Source organism: Chlorocebus sabaeus, chromosome 17, assembly GCF_047675955.1.
Source record: "Chlorocebus sabaeus isolate Y175 chromosome 17, mChlSab1.0.hap1, whole genome shotgun sequence".
NCBI classification, from domain to species: domain Eukaryota; kingdom Metazoa; phylum Chordata; class Mammalia; order Primates; family Cercopithecidae; genus Chlorocebus; species Chlorocebus sabaeus.
Genome location: NC_132920.1, coordinates 2943169 through 2956752, shown reverse-complemented (window position 1 = coordinate 2956752; position 13584 = coordinate 2943169). Strand labels below are relative to the sequence as shown.

The window sequence follows — 13584 nt, the reverse complement described above, 5'->3', positions numbered from 1 at the left end:
TGTAAAGAGTTGGGGGGAGGCAGAGGCAGAGTAGTCTCACTATGTTGCCCAGGCTGGTCTCGAACTCCTAGGATCAAGGGATCCTCCCACCTCAGCCTCCCAAAGTGCTGAGATTACGGGTATGAGCCATTGCCCTTGGCAGAAAAGATCATTTTTAAAAACTTTTGTAACATTCCACATGCTTGGTGTGCCTTGGATTTTTGAGGATAGACTTATAGTCATCTGATGAGCTAATTTTCATATTTTTAAGAATCACAGAAGACTATAATATTTATTCCCTCAGCCTTTTTACTTCTGGCAATATGGAGCATTAGAAAATTTTAAGAACTCTCCGGCTATAAAGGACATAAGTATGTTGCACAACATAATACAAACATTCATTGAAATGCATACCAGAACTCCATGGAAAGGAAAAGAACTGTAGGGACAGAAATGGCGCCAGAGGCAGGCAGTAGCTCACACAGGGCAGTGCCAATCTCGCCATCCAGAATTCGAGGTTTAAAGCCCAGCTGAGGTCAAGGAATGCAAGAAAAGCAGGTAGAATGAAGACTCCCCGCTTAACATGGCACTGCTCAATGTGCTACCCCTTGATGAAAGGATGAACTAGAAAAAAAGCAGCCTGTGGCAAACAAACATATTTGTCTTGGACTGGGCACAAGGTATAAAAAAAAAAAAAAGTCTGTGCAAATTTATAACCTTGGGCCTGTCTTCAAATAGACACAGACTTTGAAATGAGAGGATCCCCTAAACTATGAACAGGAAGTGGTCACAGGCTGATGCCATCCTGAGGTTATTGGCTAAAGCAAACAATACCCTCAAGCCAGGCCAGACAGAATTCCCACAAATACAAATTTAACATAAGCTCCCTTTCCAAAATTATAAAACACAAAAGAAAAACTTTGCCGTGAGACAGACCCTGCAGCTACGGCAAACAGCAGTAGTGAGCACCAAAGAACTTCAGTAAATTAACAACTGAAAGGCAGTAGAAAATGAATAGGTTTAAGAAATTATGAACAAAAGGAATCTGAAGAATATAAAAAGAACAATGCAAACTCTAAGAAGAAAAGGTGAAAAAGGAGTAGAATTTGGAGAATATCCATCAGGGCTGTGAAGTATAGTGTTAGATCTCAAAGCACATCTATTTGCTTCATCCTTCCTCCCTTCTTTTCTTCCATTCATTCATTTTCCCCACACTGAAATGAAGAATAAAAACCCATGGAGAACCACAATGAGACACCACTACACAACTACCAGGATATCCAAAACTACAGACTCATAGCACCAAATACTGGCAAACATGAGAAGCAACCAGACCTCTCAAACATCATTGGTGGGAGTATAAAATGGTACAAACACTTTGGGAAAAGGTCTGGCAAAGAGCTTCATGGCAAAACAGAAACTCTATGCAAATCAACAGGACACGGACACACTGGTGTGTGCATGTGAATGTGCATGTCTGTGTTTTGATTTGAGAGTAGGAGGAGGGCTATGAATGTTTTGTATTCCAGAAATACCCAAATCCCAGCTGGGCGCGGTGGCTCACGCCTATAATCCCAGCACTTTGGGAGGCTGAGGAAGGCAGATCACGAGGTCAGGAGTTCAAGACCAGCCTGGCCAACATGGTGAAACCCCATCTCTACTAAAAATACAAAAATTAGCCAAGTGTGGTGGCACGCACCTCTAATCCCAGCTACTCGGGGGGCTGAGGCAGGAGAATTGCTTAAACTTGGGAGACAGAGCTCGCAGTGAGCTGAGATCGTATGCCACCGCACTCCAGCCTGGACAACAAAGTGAGACTCTGTCTCAAAAAAATTAAAATAAAATAAAATAATAAATATGTACATCCAAATACAGACCATGAAAAATAACCTTTCTGGGGCATAAAATACTCAAAGAAATTTCATAGGCATATATTTTGTTTATAAAACCACAAACACCTGCACTATGACCCAGCAATTCCAATCCCAAGAGAAATGAAAACGTATGTCGGAAAACACTTGTAAAATGTGCATAGCAACTTTATTCATAATGGCTCCAAACTGGAAACAGCTGCCCATCAATAAGAGAATGAGTGAACACACTGTGGTATATGAACACAATGGGATACTACTCAGCAATAAAAATGAACTACTGCTACACATGAATGAAAACAGCATGAACGAAATGCAAAAACATGATGAGTAAAAGTATACGAAGGAATACATACTATGTAATTCTATTTATATGATGGTTCAGAAGTCAAAACCAATCTGTGCCAGAAAAAGAACACTGGCCACCTGTGAGCATGGTGAGGCTGAGCGGGCGGGGCATGAGGGAACTTTCTGGGGCGATGATAATGTTCTAAGATATCAGTGGGGGCTAGGGTTGCAGGCATATGCATCTGCCCATACTCAGCAGATGTACTCCTAACAACTGCAGGTAAGTTTTACATCAAAAGACAAACCTGTGAACGTGCTGAACTCTAGCTAGTGGTATGCATGCTGAAGTATTTAGAGATGTGTACTGATGTGTACTTGGAAATACATCAAAAAGTCAGATAGAATGATGGACAGATGACAGGAAGGGAGACGGAGAATTACATGAGAATTACATGCAAGCGGTGTTAAGACGATACTCGTGGTGGACGTAACCTTCGGACTTTGGTGTTTTTCATGATAAAATGTTGGAGGGCGGGGAGTTAAAAATGAAAAAAATAAATACCTTGGGGAGAGGGGATTCTGGAAACCCGTTGGCTGCCCATGGTGTTGTGCAGTGGGCAGCTCCAGGTGACTCGGGTAACCAGCCTTCTACGCCTCATGTAAAGGCTGTGGGCCAGCTCTGTCTAGCAGAGGAAGCTCACACAGCAGCATCTATGCACCTTCTTTCCTAGGACATAAGACATTACCAAACAAGAGGAAGTGCCCTCAGGAAACAAGTACATCGGTGGGACATAGGCAGTGGGTGGAGGTGAGGGGCTGCCTAGATGAAGGCCTGAAGACTGAGGGGTGGGGTTAGGCAGGCGCTCGAGGTAAGAGACCAGGGGCCATAGCTCCAAGAGCACCGGCCCTCCACTATGAATGTGAACTCTAGCTCTGTGACTCACCAACCTGTGACCTTGGGGCACTTGTGCCTCAATTTCCTCATCTGCAAAATGAAACAATGATCGCCTCACAGAAGTGGTAAGGATTATGAGAAAAAAATATGTATACATTTATATATGTAGATGTATAAATATACATATATTTGTGTATGTATAAATATATATAATACATGATATAAAATATATATCTGTGTATATATACATATATTTGTGTATGTGTATATATATGTGTATGTGTATATGCATATATATTTGTATACGTAGATATATAGCTATATTTGTATATATGTATATACATATATGTGTATATATTTGTATATGTGTATATATGTACATATGTATATATTTGCGAAAACACGTTTGTTACCTGCTTTATGTCTCTGGCTATGGCTGGCCTAGCCACCCATGTGTTTATCCACACGGATGGTATTTCCTTGGGCTTTGAGAATGCCAACATTCTCAGCTGGGATCACTCTGTCTGCAGGGCCCTACTGAGCAATCCTAGTGAGAATGAGGTAGGAGGGGGTGGAGACAGAGGGCTTAAAAGATAACATTGATTTTAGGCCTCCTTTTTCATTCACTACAGATCACTGGAGCATGCAGAACTGTGAAGTCTTCCCCATTCCATAAAGGTCATCTGTCCCACACTCTTAGGCCACACTCTTCCAACTTCTTGCCTGGTTAGGTGTCAGGGAACTGTCATTTTGTCAAGGAAGCCATCCTAAGTCTTCCCATTAGACATTTTCACAGGTAAGACAGTACTGTAATTGAGAATTATTTCTCATGAAGTTCACAGAAGGCAGGAAACTTGTCTTGTGCACCGTTTCCAGAGCCTAGCAGAACCCAATGTATGCCAGCCCATCATCAAATGAATAACTATTTTCAAAAGAGAACTATTTAATTGTCCAAAAATAAAAAATATTGTTAAATGAATTACAGCACACTAACAGAATATTGTATAGCCATTCAAAATTGTTTTTGACGAATAAATCTGTAAAAATTATATTCACATTTGTGTGATATATATATATGTAAATAAAGATGTAAGTACAGAAAAAAAAGACATAAAGACACCAAAATGTTAACAAGGATTGTATCTTGATGGTAGGGTGATTTTTGCTTTCTTCTTTACACTTTTACTATGTTTTCCAAATTTTCCCCAATAGACATGAATTAAATGTAAAATTAAAATTATTTTTTTGAAAGGAATAATTCCTTGACTCAGTATTTCTTTACTCTGAGAGATCAAATCAGAGACGCTGATAAAGATTATGTGCAAAGTTGTTCCTGGTAGCATTACATAGAACAGCAAAAGTAGGTAAAACACTTAGCATGTACAGAGAAGAGAATCAGTCATGCCCATCAACACTCTGAAATATATCTACCAGTTTGCAAAAGTGATGCTGTGTAAGAATGTTTAATAATATTAAAAATGCTCACAGACAGTAAAGAAACAAGCAGGAACTACAACATGCCCTGAAAAATGCCCTTTTGGGTAAAAGGTTTCTACTTTATGAGGAGTCCTATCTGGTATCTCTCCTTCAGTCTCCACCACGTCTCCTCAAATTGGTCAAGACCAACTAGGACCTGCAGGTGCTCCTGAGTGTGGTGGAGCTTGGGAAGGCCTCTAGTTGGGTCCACTGGATTTTGGGAGCTTAACTCCTGACCCAAGTCAGTTCTCCCTATAGTCTTGCGGTTTGCTAGTTTAGTCTGATGTTAATCTTATGCATCTTTTGCATGGTTTTCAGTGATTTTTGTTTTTGCTATCCACCCCTTTTTTTCCCACATGAAAGATTCAACTTTATGAGCACTGTATATCTTAGGAAGGCCTTGTGAGTAGTTGAATGAAGGAAATCCAAAAACACTGAATTTAGGCAGCTTATATAGACATATTGCATAACCATATTATTACGAAGCCATGTTACAGAGTAAGAAAGACATGCTGGCCTGTCATATCAACTAATTTTAACTAATAATTATGTGCATTTGAATGCAATTTGTAAATGTTTTCCATAAATAAATATTAATTCAGGGACTCAGGACAGTGAATTTTTTTCTATTGAAATTAATGTGAAATCCCAAGGAATTTCACAAATTACCTTCTAAGGCAGGGTGAGTATACATATCAAAATATTCTAATTAACTTTTCCCCATTTTTCTGTGATGACCACACATAACAAGAGAATGGCAGAAAATGCTGGTTGCCCACCTGCCATTGCCCTCTTTCTTCCCACTAACAGAATTCTGATTTTGCTCAGTTATCCAAGTGACCAGAGGATTTCTCCAACTTCCTTGATTACAGCAGCCTGATGCTTTCCCCGGATAAACAAAAGTTCCAAGCAAGGAAGAGACTTAAGGACCAGCAAGGAAGGACCAGCAAGAGACGAGAATTGAAACAGAGTTTAAACAAGCATCATGACCCCTGAAGCAAATTTTATCCTGATTTCAATTTGCAAATAAAGAAACTAAGATTTGGAGCTAAATGATCCACCTAAAGTGGTAGGATCCTGGAATGAAATCTTTGTCCCTTCATTCAAACTTTCACTGTTGGCTCACTAATACATGCTACTTCTCTAGATAGCAAATAATCTGTCTTCAGAAAAATCCCAATGCAGAGACCCACTCTTACAGCCTTACTCATCTATGTTAAATGAATATGCCACAGTCAGAAACACAGAGAAAGTACAGAATAAATTTTTTAAATACAGGAAGGCGGGGCAAAGGGGCTCATGCCTGTAATCCCGGACTTTGGGAGGCCGAGGCGGGCAGATTGCCAAGAGTTTGAGACCAGACTGGCCAACCTGGTGAAACCCTGTCTCTACTAGAAATACAAAAATTAGCCAGGCGTGGTAGTGTATGCCTGTAATCTCAGCTTCTTGGGAGGCTGAGGCAGGAGAACTGCTTGAACCCCAGAGGCGGAGGTTACATTGAGCCATGATCGCGCCACTGCACTCCAGCCTGGGCAACAGAGCAAGACTCTGTCTTCAAAAATAAAAATAAAAATAAAAATACAGGAAACATACGGCTCAAAATCAATGTTCTACAGATTAATACAGTCAACCATTTTTGCCAGAATGTAATATCCAACTAAAGCACGGGAAGTTAAATATTTTCTTCAGATTCCCAGATCATATGGGTGTTAACAGGTTATAAATTAATAAGCACCAAAATGTAATAAGCTGCCCAGTTTGAAAGTGGCTATTTAAGAACTTTTCTTAATACTCATTAATATTCACAATCCAGAAAGTACAACATATCTCTGGGGCTCAGTATAGTGCAGACAGAGGAAAATGAGTATTAAAGTTACCATTTTTGCTATTTTGTCAGTAATAATGATACACTCCAAATTTCATTTTAAACAAGCCTAGTCTTCTCTTCACTTTTTGTGAAGAGTTGCAGTACTCCACATTATTTTATTATTATTATTTTTTGAGACAGAGTCTTCCTCTGTCGCCCAGGATAGAGTGTAAGTGGCACCATCTCTGCTCACTGCAACTACTGCCTCCTGGGTTCAAGCCATTCTCCTGCCTCAGCCTCCCGAGTAGCTGGGATTACAGGGACCCGCCACCACATTCGGCTAATTTTTGTATTTTTAGTAGAGACGGGGTTTTGTCATGTTGGCCAGGCTGGTCTCGAACTCCTGACCTCAGGTGATCCTCCCACCTCGGCCTCCCGAAGTGGTCGGATTACAGGAGTGAGCCACCGTGCCCGGCCCAGTATTCCACATTTCTAATATGACAATTTCCTCTTGACTCAATCCATCTTCCTAGCAGTCACAGAACGCAGATGGGTACTAAGTCACTGCACGTTTCAAAGTTCACCTCCTGCCTTGGCTTCTTCAAGTGTAAATCAGGGAAGAATTAATCATTGGAGCAGCCTCCTTCTTTGCCCAAGATAAAAAAGCTCTGATTAAGGGAGAGTCAAACGGTCAGCAAGAGAGAAAGAACAACCCCAGACCTTCCCCTGCCCCCGCAACCCCCGCGTCCCTCTGAGGCTTTGTCAAATGCTGAGGGAAGAAGGATGCAGCCTATCCTCTTCTCAACCCTGAAGAGGGTCTGCAGCACTTCACAAAAGCACATGCCAGTGACCACCAAAGAAGCCTGCTAGGGTTATCACATTCGTCCCCTCAGTCGTCTAAGATCACGCAGAAAAGGTTTTGTTTTTGGAACCTGCTGTGGCCTCAAGTGCAACAGTAAAAGGCCCTTTCAAAGGGTTGGTGGGAAGAGCCCAAACTGTTTTTTCTTAATGATAGGGCAGTAAGGGCCCACCGTCTCCACCAAAACAACGACGACATTAACGGCGTGTGGCACGGCCTATTCCACCCTCACGCCGTAATCGCGGCCCAAAGGCAGGTCTCCGCCCGCTACCAGTCCAGCGCCCAGACCTCCGGCGCAGAAGCCCCAGCGGACTCCGGATAAGCTGGGCTAGAGGCGCACCTCCGACTTCCGGGAAGGCCCGGCCCCGCCCACCACCCGACTTCCGGTACCGGCGGGGCCCCCGCCCGCCGCGCGCACGCCGGGCGGAGCCCCTCTCCTTCCCGGAAGCCCGCGGCCGCCGCGGCCTCCGCGCAAGCACCTGAGTTACTTTCGTTTCCGCGGCAAACGTCTGGAGGCCCGAGTGAGGGACGAAGCGGCGGCGGAGGGTCGGGGATTACTCTGACGCTGCGGCAGCCTTGCCGGGGCGTGCCGGGGGACGGCGCGCGAACCCCGACTAGGGGGTCGCCGGGACTGAGCGCGGCGGCCTCCGGAGTGTTTCCCGCGCGGTGCCAGCCCGCTCACCGCGCCCGTCTCCGTGGCCGCGCCGTCCAGCCGAGTCCCGCCGCGCTCCCTCGGCCCCGCCCGGATGGCCGCGCTCTGGCACCCCAGCTGTGGGTCCTCTGGGCTCGCCGCGCTCCGGGAGCTGGTCAGCGGTCCGCCGTCCGCGTCGAGCGCGCCCGGCAGGAGGGCGTGGACTGCTCGCGCTGCCTCCTCCCCCTGCCGCGGCCCTTGCCAGGGAGGAGGACTGCGACAGCGCCGCCCCGCCGCTCGCGGGACCTCGCGCCCAGGATCTGAATCCCGGAGCTCTCTTGCGGGCTAGAGGATCGCGGACTTTGTTTTACGAGTGGGGCGGCCTACGTAAAAGAGGAAACCGAAACCTCCGCGCGCACGAGAGGGAGATGGGCCTGGAGGGAAGCACTGGGTGGATTACAGCGGAGGCGCTATCCGGAGGATTCGGAGCTCTGCGGGTTAGCATTCCTCTCCCTTCACCTGTAAAGTTGGGCTGTCGAGGAGGAAATGTGATTATTTTGCAGCCCTTTAAAGTGGTAATTGTGAACTCTCGAGCAAAATTGGAACTTCATGCTATTCATGTTATATTAAAAAGAAAGTAATAAAATTATATGCACAACAGGCCGGGCGCGGTGGCTCACGTCTGTAATCCCAGCACTTTGGGAAGCCGAGGCGGGTGGATCACTTGAGGTCGGAGTTCGAGACCAGCCTGGCCAACATGGTGAAACCCCATCTCTACTAAAAAATACAAAAATCAGTTGGGCTTGGTGACGGGCACCAACAATCCCAGCTACTTGGGAGGCTGAGGCAGGAGAATCGCTTGAACCTGGGAGGCGGAGATCGTAGTGAGCCGAGATCGCGCCAGTGCACTCCAGCCTGGGTGACAAGAGCGAGACTCCATCTCAAAAGGAAAAAAAAAAAAAAGCACAACAGGATTACATACTGTACAAAGATATGTTTGTCAAGAGTTCGAACGAGCCACATTCATAACAAAAGCCACAGACTGGGAGAAAATATTTGCAAAAGACATACCTGGTAAAAGACTGTGACCCAAAATATGCCCAAAAAACCCTCTTAAAATGCAACAATATGGAAATGTGCAACCTGATTAAAAGTGGGCAAAAGCTCTGAACAGACACCTCAGCATATGTATATGCATATGAAAAGATGCTCAACATCATAGGTCATTAAAGAATTGCAATAAAAAACTGAAATACTATTACACATTTATTAGAATGGCTAAAATTCGAAACACAACACCAAATGTTGATGAGGATCTGGAGCACAAGGAACTCTCATACATTCCTAGTGGGGATGCCTAATGTTAGAGTCACTTTGGAAGACGTTTTGGCAATTTTTTTTTTTTTTTTTTTTTTTTTTTGAGACGGAGTCTCGCTCAGTAGCTCAGGCTGGAGTGCAGTGGCGCGATCTTGACTCACTGCAAGCTCCGCCTCTCGGGTTCATGCCATTCTCCTGCCTCAGCCTCCCAAGTAGCTGGGACTACAGGCGCCTGCCACCACGCCCGGCTAATTTTTTTTTTTTTTTTTTTTTTTTTTTTTTTTTTTCATTTTTAGTAGAGACGGGGTTTCACCGTGTTGGCCAGGATGGTCTCGATCTCCTGACCTTGTGATCCACCTGCCTCAGCCTCCCAAAATGTTGGGATTACAGGCGTGAGCCACTGCGCCCGGCCCATTTTGGCAATTTCTTAACCAAGCTCTTCTTACCATAAGATGAAGCAACTCCACACCTTGATATCTACCCAAACGAGTTGAAAGCTTAAGCCCAAACACCTGTACAAGAATGTCTATAGCAGCTTTATTCATAATTGCCAAAACTTCAGGGCATCTAAGATGTCATTTAATAGGTGGACAGATAAGCTATGGCACATCTATACAATGGAATATTAAGTGCTCAAAAGAAATGAGCTCTGAAGCCACAAAAAAAAAAAAAAAAAAAAAAATTCTGGAGCAATCTTAAATGTATAAATCTAAGTGAAAGAAGCCAATCTGAGAAGACTACATAATGTATGATTCCAACTATGTGACATTCTGGAAAAGGAAAAACTATGGAGATAGTAAAGATTAGTGGTTGCCAGGGATTTGCAGGGAAGGAGGGATAGGTAGGTGGAGCACAAGGGATTTTTAGGGCAGTGGAATCTGATATTACAGTGTTGGGTACATCTCATTATACATTTGTCAAATGTATCTTGAATATACACAAAGAGCAAAACCTAACAAGCTCTGGACTTTGACTGATAATGTATATGTTTTATCCATATTGGTTCATTTTTGTAACCATGTATCTATGTTGGTTCATCAGGTGTAACAAATACTCCACACTAATGCAGGATGTTGATGGTAGGGGAGGCTATACAGTCCAGGATGTTTGTGGGAGGGGATATTTTCTTTCTGCTTTGTTTTGCTGTAAACTAAAACAGCTCTAAAAGTCTATTCATTATTTTTTAAAAGATGTATACATATCAGGCCGGGCGCGGTGGCTCAAGCCTGTAATCCCAGCACTTTGGGAGGCCGAGACAGGTGGATCACGAGGTCAGGAGATCGAGACCATCCTGGCTAACACAGTGAAACCCCGTCTCTACTAAAAAATACAAAAAACTAGCCGGGCGAGGTGGCGGGCGCCTGTAGTCCCAGCTACTCGGGAGGCTGAGGCAGGAGAATGGCGTAAACCCGGGAGGCGGAGCTTGCAGTGAGCTGAGATCCGGCCACTGCACTCCAGCCTGGGCGACAGAGCGAGACTCCGTCTCAAAAAAAAAAAAAAAAAAAAAAAAAAAAAAAAAAAAAAAAGATGTATACATATCAAAAAAGACGAAAGGCAGAGCTATTCACTCAACAAAGCTTTCTACTGTATGCCAAATAGGTACTAGATACAAAAGTATCTGGTGATAGATACAAGAGATACAAAAAGGAATTCATTCCTTCAATAAATATTTACTGAGCATCTATTCTAGGCAGTGAAGCCTCGGTTGTGAATTAAACATAAAAAATCTCTGTTCTGGCTGTGTGGAGTGGCTCACACCTGTAATCCTAGCACTTCGGGAGGCTCAGTCGGGTGGATTGCCTGAGCTCAGGGGTTACGGACCAGCCTGGCAAACATGATGAAGCTAAAAATACAAAAATTAGCTGGGCGTGGTGGCGCACGCCTGTAGACCCACCTACTCAGGAGGCTGAGGTGGGAGAATTGCTTGAACCCAGAAGGCGGAGGTTGCTGTGAGCCAAGATTGTACCACTGCACTCCAGCCTGGGTGACAGAGCAAGACTCCGTCTCAAAAAAAAAAAAAAAGATAAATAAATAAAAATCTCCGTGTTCCATTTGTGGAACTTGCATTCTAATGGGGAAGACAAAAAGTTATTGCCCATCACTGTCCTCTGGACATCATGTGACCTTGGAAGATTGGAAATGCATTGTTTTTGCTTCATTTTGTTTTCAGTGCTCTAACTCAGAAACATCTATTTGGGAGCTTTACTCATTACTCCCAGCAAAAGCCATGAGTGTAGATGGTGCATGAGACGAAGGAACTGGTCCTTGCAGAACACCAGAATGGAAAGGCAAGAAACAGCCCAAGGTGAGGAAGGAAAACCAGCGAGAACAAAGAGCTAGTACTACCTCTGAAGCTAGTGGAAGCCAAAGTGTGAATGTGAGGGGGGGGGTCTCTTCGCCACAGGTCTGAAACCAAATGAACCCCCACCCCCAGGCTGCAGTTCCCAGTGCCCTTGGAAATGAGACCCTCACGCCTCCAGGTGAGCCTGGGAGACCTCCCTGACCCCTTTCCATCCCCCTCCTCCCCCACACCCATCCCCAAGGCCTGCCCTCTACGCCCACATTTCGCCCACATTTCTTTCCACTGCCGATCCTGTGCCTGGCCTAATGCGCAGGCCCCCTCCCGAGCCTCTGGTCACCTTAGAGCCACTCCCCACTGTCGGGACACCTCATCTGTGCTCCCCAAAACGCCACGCAAAGCACTGGAGAGCCTTGGACAATGAACACAACCCGCTTCCCTCAGCCACCACCATGCCACAGCCACACAGTATCCTCAGAAAGCCGTGTCTTAATCCTCTTGTCCTTCCTCCTAAATCTCCCGGAACCCTTAGGATCTGCTCAAAGCCACCTTGTTAAAACGGTTTCTTCTCCACCTGCCCCCTCCCTTGATCCAGCCTCGCTCAGGTCACAGCCTCCACCTCTGGCCATCCTGAACCCCTCCCAAAGTCACCTCTTCACAAACTCCTGGTCCCCCTTAGAAGGCCCCATGTCCATCACGGGATTAATTCTACTCACCCTCAAACACCGCGGCCTGGAGGCTTGATTCCCACCCTAAAGGAGGTTCCCTTGACCCCGCCGGCACAACCCTCCCTAGCACTACGGTTCGTCCCGAAGGTGACTCCTCATCTTGCTGGCGGTCCCCACAGACCGCAGGCCCTGCAGGCGACGGCTGAGCCTGGCTCCGCGGATTCATAGTCCCTGGAGGAATGCTCCGGGGAAGGACGGACCCCATCCGTTTCGCTGAATTATTGAAAGAATTAGGATGGGTAAGAGTGCTCGGATTTGGAACTGGAGACTGGTGACTTTGAAAGAGAAGTACCAGGACAGACGTCATCCTGCGGATCCCAGAGCAGAGAGGAGCAGTGAGAAAACAGGGCCGGCAGGTGGGGAGGGGCTGCAGGGGAGAGCTGCGGCCGGAGAAGGGCAGCGAGGAGGCGTCGGGGAGGGCGGCGTCAGCGCTGGCGGGGAGCTGCGGAGGCGGAAACCGGCTGCGCGCTGCAGGGGACCCCCCCCAGAGACCGTTGCTGACCCCGCCGAGACACCACCGCTTCCCTGGGGCTCTTGGATGAGCGACCTCTCCTGTCCTCAGGTCCCATCTTTCGGTGGCAGCCGGGGGACCTGAAGCTCGCCATTCCCGTTCCCGACCCCGGCCCTGCGCGGGGACGCCCTCACCTGCCACCTCGTCTCCGTGCCGCGCTCCGATGCTGGACGCCGATCCCCAGGGCCCAAGACGTGACTCTGCTGCTGCTGCTGCTGCTGCTGTCGTCGCCGCGGACTCCCGCTCGGGCCTTGGCGGGCACCGCCTTTTAAAGTGTTTGGTTTTTTAGGCTCCTCCCATACTTGACAAGCCGCCTGACGGGCTGCGCCTGCCGGGACTATCCTGGGAGGCGCGCGCGTTTGCGCGGTGGCGGAGGGCAGGGCTAGGAACATGGGAACGTCAGGGTTCCCCCAGTCCGCCCCGCCCAGGGCGAAGTCCGCGAATGTTCCCGCCAGTCTGAAGTCAGCCAGGTTCCCAAGGCGCGCACCCGGCCTCGCCACCCGCAGCGCCCCGCGCGGGGACGCCCGCACCTACCACCTGGTCCAGCGCTGCCGCCGTTTCCGTGCCGCGCTCCGAGCCTGGACGCCGATCCCGGAGGCGCAGGACCCGGCCCTGCTGCTGCGCTCGCCGCGGACTCCCACTAGGGCCTCTGCGGGCACCGCTTTTATACCGCAGGGTCGGGCGCCTCCCGCGCTTTCTGCCTTCAGGCGGAGCCTGGCGGGACCAGCGGGGGCGGCGCGCGTGGTGGCCGAGGTCAGGGCTAGGGGAAGGGGCAGGCCAGGGTCCCCCAGACCTCCCAGCCCAGGGCGATGTCCGCGAATGCTCCCGCCAGCCTGAGGCCAGCCAGGTTCCCAAGGCGCGCGCCCGGCCTCGGCCACCTGCAGCGCCAGGGCCGCTTCGGATCGGGTTCTGAACCCAGTGAA

General features: G+C 47.4%; 1 protein-coding gene across 3 annotated transcripts in view; it reads right to left on the bottom strand.

Annotated features, from left to right (window-relative positions):
* RIPK1 (receptor interacting serine/threonine kinase 1) overlaps positions 1–12939 on the bottom strand; it is a 45439-nt gene extending 32500 nt beyond the window's left edge. Inside the window, exon 1 of one of the 3 annotated variants that reach the window (XM_038005552.2) lies at positions 12796–12939. The gene's annotated coding sequence lies outside the window, so the exon portion shown is untranslated. Of the gene's footprint in view, positions 1–5288; positions 5393–7654; positions 8020–12795 lie in introns of those variants that run through there. The other 2 variants (XM_007973833.3, XM_038005553.2) reach the window with 2 other exon arrangements.
* Between the last annotated feature and the right edge of the window lie 645 nt (positions 12940–13584).